The following is a 6,000-nucleotide window of genomic DNA, read 5'->3' as shown; positions in this document are numbered from 1 at the left end:
TTTAGGAGGAAAGTCTGTAGTTTGCATGCCTCTCGAAGGAACGCATTGGCCTGTTTGACTGCCATGTAGCATAATTGAATAACTTAGTCATAGTTATTATAGCAGTCCCTTTATTGAAACATCTATCAATGATTTGAGTCATGACATGCAATCACTGTTTTGAAATGTGGTGGTGAGGAGCAGATTGTGACTCTAAGATTATTTAAAAACACTTCTTAAGGAATTTGCATTCATCTCTGTTGATGTGTTTTTATTAATGCGTTCGTTTCGGTGAGCACTGTTATGACAAAAGCATGTCTGCTGAGTCAATTCCATTTACTGTGGCTTTGTAAGCTGCCGGTTGCTGTCGGTCTAAAATTAGCTGTTATACAGAAACGGTCATTATTTATTCTGGTAAGAGTTTGCTCATCTCTCTCTCTCTCTGCTCCTCTTTCTCTACCTCGCTCTCTGTTCCTCCAAGAAAGTTTGCTCATCTCTCCAGAGACCCACCTGATGTTTTTGACAGAAGGTGAGCAAAAGAGAAGAGACACGTTGGATCTCAAGAATGTCGTCCTAATCTTGCCATACCACGTCCTGCACACAAACTCATCGCATTACTCTCTGTCTCTCTCTCACACACACACACACACACACACACACACACACACACACACACACACACACACACACACACACAGACACACACACATTTATGAGGACATTCCACTGACTTCTTTAAACCTTCACCCTGACACTCTCCCAAACCACTATATGACTGAACTTTCACTCTTGGGCTGAATTCAAACCGCAACAAGTGGTTGAACATACTTACAAAAGCGCTCACCTAGAAACACAAAATAATAAACTTTGTGTAAGTACATCACTTCCCTACGCCCCCCTTTAATTATCAGTCAGCTTAGGTCACCTCAATTTAAATCACTATCCTCATCTCCTGGTGCAACGATCTCACATATAAAACAATAAAATGCTGCCAGCAAAAGGCTCAAACATTCACGTTGTGGTTTTGAGAGAGGAGCGTAAACTTGCTGCCTGTTTATTATTCCGTTCACCTGAATCTAACCAGTTACTGTCATGCAGATAGACTTCCTCTGCAGAAATAACATGTATATGACTGACAAATTGCCCATTCAAGTGTATTTTATCAGACTGCCGGGAAATGCAAATACATCGCTGTGGGAGCTGAGTGGAATTTGAGAATCGTCTATTTCACAATACCTTATTTGCATCCACAGTCAAAGTCAGCCAAAGTAAGGGAAGGTTAAAAGCTGGCACGGCGCCACCCACTGCTGAGGCTGATTGTAGAGTTATTACAGACAGTCTTTCTCTCAGATAGACAACGCTGTAAGAAGGACTTCATAGAGCCGTTCGAGAGCCAACAGTGTTTGTAGGAAGCTGCCAAATCCAGGTTGAGGATTTCAGATCAGATTAACAGACATCCTACTGCAGCCTCCAAGGGAAACAGAACTCTGCTGTGATGAGGTGACACTTCCAGTCCCTCGGTGTGAGGCCAAAGACAACAGGGCAGAATGGGAGAGGCTGGAGAGGAAGTGGAGGAGATATATACAGTAGAGAGACAGGTAGGCTGGAAGAAGGTAGGAATGTAGGTGGATGGGCAGATTGATTGATCTGGCTCTCAGATCACTGTGGAATATTTTATATGGAAGTAATATCATTGGAAAAAGTGCTCTGTTGCAGGAAAATAGGTACGGATTGCCAGATATTATTTGAAAATGATGTACAATAATGCCATCAACATAAACGCAGGTAGCCATCGCACCACCCACTTCTGAGGAAGCAGCTGCTTTCGGATCCTGCAGCTCCTTCTTCATTTTTCAGGTGCCCCACGTTGTTGTTTCTGCTGCAGTGAATCAGGACGACATTGAGAGCAGCTGAGGGAGAAGGGGAGACGTTTCTTTCAACACAACCAAACCCCTGGAGCCTGGCAACCACACAGAGGCTGAACTTGAAGGTCATCATTTCTCACTTTTCTGTCATCCAGATTTTGGACCCTGATGACTGTTTTATTAAAATTGCATACAAAAAAATTTTTTAACGTCTATTCTTTAATGCATTTACATATTTTATGTAGACAGGGCTGGGGTCATTTACATGAGTATTTTGGATAAAAACTTATATTCCAGTAAAGCTGCTGAGTGAGAATACAGGTGGGATACGCTCTCCATAAACAGATTTCTGCATATGAATGCCGCATCTACACACACACACGGAAAATATCCTTCATACTTTATCTGTTATCCTTTATCCTACAATGAAACCCCAGAAATATTATGTATAATTTAAAAAAGGAGTGCCGAGGATTGTGCTCTTCTGGACAGAGATCTGGGATGTCACTCCTGAAATCTGCTGGAGTTTGGGGGTTACAGGCCCAAGTGCTCGGATTACCACTGGTGATGCCTTTATTCTACACATCTTTAAGCCTGTGGTATTTTCAAGCTTCTCGTGTTCCTTTTTCTTAACGGTGCTGTCGCTTGGGGTAGCTACATCTATCACTATTGCTATCTTGTGTTGTTTGTCTACCACCACAATGTCCGGTTGGTTAGCCATCACCAGTTTATCAGTTTGGATCTGGAAGTCCCACAGGAACTTAGCTTGGTCATTATCAACCACCTTTGGAGGTGTCTTCCATCTTGACCTTGGGACTTCCAGCCCATGCTGCACCTGTCTGGTGTGGTAGACCCGGCCTGCACCTGGGGTCCTATCTGGTGTGGTAGACCCTGGACTGCACCTGGGGTCCTGTCTGGTGTGGTAGACCCCGGCCTGCACCTGGGCTCCTTTCTGGTGTGGTAGACCCCGGCCTGCACCTGGGCTCCTGTCTGGTGTGGTAGACCCTGGCCTCTATAGATCTCGTGCTCAGCTCTTGTTCTTGTGCTGCCATGATTAGTGCCTCTGTTGTCCTTCAGATCAGCCTTATCTAGCCACTGGTATGATTTCTTCATAGTCACTTCTTCTATCTGTCGGTGCAGGGGCTTGTCCTTCCATGATGGTTCCCCCTCTTCCTCCTCATCATCATCGGGTTGCTGCTGTCTGAGATTACGGCCCAATCTCAGTGGTTCTCCTAAAGCCTTAAACCCTGGAAAAAAATAAAATAATAACCAGCTGTTTACAGTGAGATAACGCTAATAAGCTAACTCTAAATAGCTTAGTCGACAACACTTTGGCCTCACAAGAATTCAGGCCATTCATCTTAGAGTATCCCTCTCAATGATGCGTCGTCTTTATAAAAGAAAAAAAATAACTTTTCTGTACCTCCTCATGAAAACTAAAAACATTGCTTTTCATTCAGTGCTGGCAAGAGTGTGCTGCCACCTGCTGGAGAATACTGAATTGCAATACACTTTGTTTTCTGTGTTGTGACTTGATTTGAATGCAGCTTGGAACATTCATGACAGAATGGAAAGCTATTTATTCATTTTCAAATACAATTAACAGTCTGCATTATGTTTCACTTTATTGTTTTAATTTAGGCATTAAAAATATTCCATACAGTGGAGGTAAAACAGTGTTCAAGAGAATCTAGCCGTTCAGATGGGAGAATCTTACTCAGCCAACCCAGCCTTTTAACTCTATCTCATCATTTGGCCACCATTGCCTTCCACCATTTTTTAACTCTGTCAGGGAGTTTGGGAAAATTGTGCAGCAGCCCCAGGCTCACGCTATGTATAAGTGGTGTCAAAGGTTTCACTCGGACTAAAGAGGGCTTTGCTGTATTTCATCATCTATCCTTCCAGTCATTCCATTTATTTTCCACTGTATACCTTTTTAAAAGGCAGATATGCAATAAAAAAAAATAATTGTCATAATGAATGTTTAAACTTTGGCATAAAACCTGGCCCTCTAAGTTCTCGATCCAGACTTTGTGGTCTACTGATGCTAAGCAGCTCTTGGCATGAGTGTAAGTCTGCGATTAGTGCCCCTTTAAACACTTATAATTCACAGCCTATGAAAATATTATCAGAGAGGGCCAACTCTCTGCCTGAGGGGGTCAGGAGGTTGTTTTACTGGTACCATGGGCTCAGTGTGTTGAACTGTTCAAGCTCACAGCATTAGGGTTGTCTTAAATCACTTTCAGTGGGTTCAGAATCGGAAGAAAAACTATGGAGATATAATCATATGTGTATGGAGTAATGTAAACGTGAAAATTAGGCATAATGCTCTGGCTATTTAAAACATGACATAACTGGAACATATGGAAATTATTTAAAAAGTTTGAATTATAATGACAAATGGTTTGTTTTTCCAATGTTGTGTATGAGAGAGAGCCTGAATTCTCATATGTTCACATCTGCACACACCCCCACACACCTCTGCTCAGACCTAAATTTCCTGTTAAGTGGTGGTAGGAGGTGTATATGACAGATTTGGCCAGTGGCTCATTTCAGCTGACGGTTTATATAAGGAAGTTTAAATATCAATAAATACTTTGTACTGCTATGCAGGTGCTTTCCGTTTCCAGGATATAATCTACAGTGTGTGGAGGAAAGAAATAATGAAAAAAAGCCAAAGAATGTATCAACATTTTGCAAAGGTCTCTCCTCATACTTTATAATCTCATCACAGATTAATAAACCATATACTGCTTTTTGGAGGATTTTCTACAAACATGTTTATGTAACTAATTCTTGTTTATGGCAGTATCACTTATTTCCTAAACCTTGGCCTTACTAACAACAAGGTCTATATGAAATATTTTTGTAAACTTCTGAACTTCTGCCTTACATCAAAATGGACAAATGATTTACAGTGTATTCGAATCCACATATAAAAGAATTATGGCATTTAATAAAGTGATGTCTTAGATACCTTGATAGTTTTGCGCGTTCATTAGACACTGCTTTATTATTTATTCATTTATTTATTCCAAAGTATCATAGACATAACATCTGACTCAACTGAATGTGGAAAATACACAAACACTAACCCTCAACTGATACTCCCTCATTACTATGAAGGCAAGTTCGCCCCCTGTTGCACAACATAGCAATTGCATGAGCAGTGTTATTAAATGCCCCTCAAATTGAATCACTCTTGTTTCATTCTGGTCTGCAATGTAACCATGCAAAATAAGATTTATTAACCAGACAAAATAGGGGGTATTATGAAGAAAAAACAGATGGCTTGACAGTGGACCCTGAAATGTCTTAAAATCCACACCATCACCATGCTATCGTACATCATCCTGCTGCCTGCCCAGTATGTTTTTTAATTTTTTTTTTAAATGAGCATATGTGTTTGGTTTAACAGTAAACTGTTCTTGAAAGGGTAAATGTAAAGGACAAGGTGATTCTGCCCCGTTTGTTGCATCTATGGCCCTTTCACCTCCATCACCTTGTGCAGAGCTGTATAGTATTACAATAGGGCCTCTTAGTGGTGGGACCCAGGTCAAACCAAACATAATGATAGGTTCAATTGCTTTTGCAGAAACTTCCTGTCTTTACCAATCTGAACACTTTTTTTTCCTCCATGGATGAAATAATGTGTTTCCACTGCAGTGAGCACCACAAACTTAAAGGTTCCACTGCGGAAATTGAACAGAAGTCCTCCAGAAACTGCTGCATGCAGTTTATTGTCCAAATATGCTGACAGAACTAGTTGTGTGGTGTCAGAGAGTCTTGTTAGGACAAGTGCCCTTAAAAAGCCGTGCACATATTTCACCAAGTATATATCTTGATTTAACATCTAACATAAACAGGAAGATTTCACAAGCGTGGTATGTAGAATGGTGGTCTGTCCAGGAGATGGCGCCATACTCTTATTTCTGGTGTTGAGTAAGACCTGTGGATGGAGCTCAAATATAAAAATCTTTATCATTCAAAAACAAAAAAAGTAGCTACTCGGAATGACTACGTACGCGGATTTGATTGCATTCCATCATAAACAACAGAGAAGAGAAGTGTAGCAAAAACACACCAAAAAAATTGATCATGTTTCCTAAAACGGGGCTAAATGTTGTGCACAAACTACACTTTGATTGATTGAAAA

The sequence above is a fragment of the Eutrigla gurnardus genome (genome assembly GCF_963514095.1).
Source record: "Eutrigla gurnardus genome assembly, chromosome: 14".
Lineage (NCBI taxonomy): Eukaryota > Metazoa > Chordata > Actinopteri > Perciformes > Triglidae > Eutrigla > Eutrigla gurnardus.
This window is presented reverse-complemented; position numbering follows the sequence as displayed.